A 2,195-nucleotide genomic window follows, 5' to 3' on the forward strand; every position below is an offset into this window, starting at 1 on the left:
TATTTTCTTTGTCTAAGTAATGATATTTGATATAATTAACATCTAGTTGTAATTGATGTTGGGATATTGTAATTGATTGAAGGCCTAAAAAAATTTTAGTTCTTCTTAATGTTCTTTATATCTGCTTTCATTTACTTCTTATAATTGTTTATAGTTGTGAGTAAGGTTTATTTGTAGTATGGCGTAAATGTGTAAAAGTTATAGAATCATGAATATTATTGTTGACGATTAATATTTTGTTTGTTAATATAAACATTTTACAACCACTTCTTTCGTTGTTGAAAATAGAGGCAATTAAATTTTAGTTGCTTCAATGATATTTTGTCGACAAAAATAATTAATACGACGACAAATCAAGTAGTTATTGAAACAAAATTAATTGGTTGTCTATATTAATTTTTAACAACTATTTCTTTGGTTGTTGAAATGAAAGATAACTAAAATTTGGTTGCTTTTATTGTATTTTAACGACAAAAACAATTATTAAACAACCAAACAATTGGTTGTTGAAAAAAGAATCAGTTGTCAACACAAATCTTTTACGACCAATTATTTAGCTCTTGTTTGAGCCATATTATTGGAATGAAAATGTATTTTTGAATAGTGTATTGATGGAAAATGTGTGGTTAAGAAATAAGGAAAAATTTTGAATTTACATGTAATATTATTTTATTGAAGAATATGTGGTTGAGATGATGTCAAATCACTATCGAATAATGTATTTTTTTGAAAAAATGTGATTCAAACAAGGCCTTAGTTGCTAAAATAACGACCAAATGTATTTTTAATCGTTGAATATAATCGCCAACACCTCTTTGCCGACCAACGAACAATCAATGGATTTTGATCGTTGAATGTGATCAACAACAAAAAATGTACATTCTTTGAAGGTAATATTTCCTTTAGTGTTTCCAAGCTATTGATTTTAGTTTGGAAACAATTTTTTTCCTTTTTTGCAAAAACACCTAGGAATGTGTGGGATTCTAGAAGTAATATCAAGGGAATCTGAGGACTCTCTCGTGTGGGAAAGAAGGAAGGGTAACTGTTGTAGCTCCACAAGACAACCCATTCAAGCTTCTCTTCCAAATTGAAGGAGGTGGGTTGGCAGGCGTTTTATCTAGCGGGTACTCAAACTTTGGTAGGTTGAAAATATTGCAGCAGAAGATTATGGTATTGGGTCTTCCCCAATTTTAGTGTCTATTGAGAGTTTGTAAAGAATGCGTGGTTACCAAAAAACATTGGGGTACTTTTGTGATAGGAAAATCGTGAAGAGTAAAAAAAACTATTCGAGCTAGTTCATTCTCACAGTTGAGGGCCAATAAATCCAACTTCTAATGATGGTAAACGAGGGATAATTCCTCAAATAGTCACTGAACTTTGTCAAAAAAAAAATTCAAGAGGTCACCGAATTTCAAAACTTTCATAAATAGTAACTGAACTTTGCAAAAAGCTTCCGAAGGTCACTGAACTTCAAAATTTTCCTAAATAGTCACTGAACTTTACAAAAATTTCCTACAAGGTCCTCAACTTTGCAAATTGAGACCACATACACCACTGATTTAGTGACCTTCTAAAAACTTTTTTCAAATTTCAATGACCTCTTAGGAATTTTTTGCAAAGTTCGGTGACTATTTAGGAAAATTTTGAAGTTCAGTGACATCTTGAGAGCTTTTTGCAAAGTTCAGTGTCTATTTAGGAAAGTTTCGAAGTTCGATGACCTCTTAAAAACTTTTGACAAAGTTCAGTGGCTATTTGGAGTATTAACTCTGGTAAACAATATTTCGTTACTTTTACTGACACTGATCATGGAAAAAAAATCAGAAAGTATGTTATACATGACATATAATTGAAGAATGAACATAATAGCTAGGACTTCGCAAACTCTAGAATAATAATTTGCAGATGTAATCATCTAATGATACCAAAGAAAAATATTTTATTCTTACGCCTAGCTTGGGCAAATGAAAAATGCAAGTCACCCATTTCACCACCCATTATTTCTTGAAGTTTTTCAAATAAATTTAGTGAAACGTGCTAAAGAGTCAACAGAGCACGACATTGGTAGATTAAGCTCTCTTAGGAATCCGGTATTTGACAAAATTAAGCTCATCCATCCAAGATTCAACCACTACAAACAAAAAACCAAAAAACAAAAACAAAAACAAAAACAAAAAAACAAAACAAAAGGAAAAAAA

Source organism: Olea europaea, chromosome 14, assembly GCF_002742605.1.
Source record: "Olea europaea var. sylvestris chromosome 14, O_europaea_v1, whole genome shotgun sequence".
Classification (NCBI taxonomy): Eukaryota; Viridiplantae; Streptophyta; class Magnoliopsida; order Lamiales; family Oleaceae; genus Olea; species Olea europaea.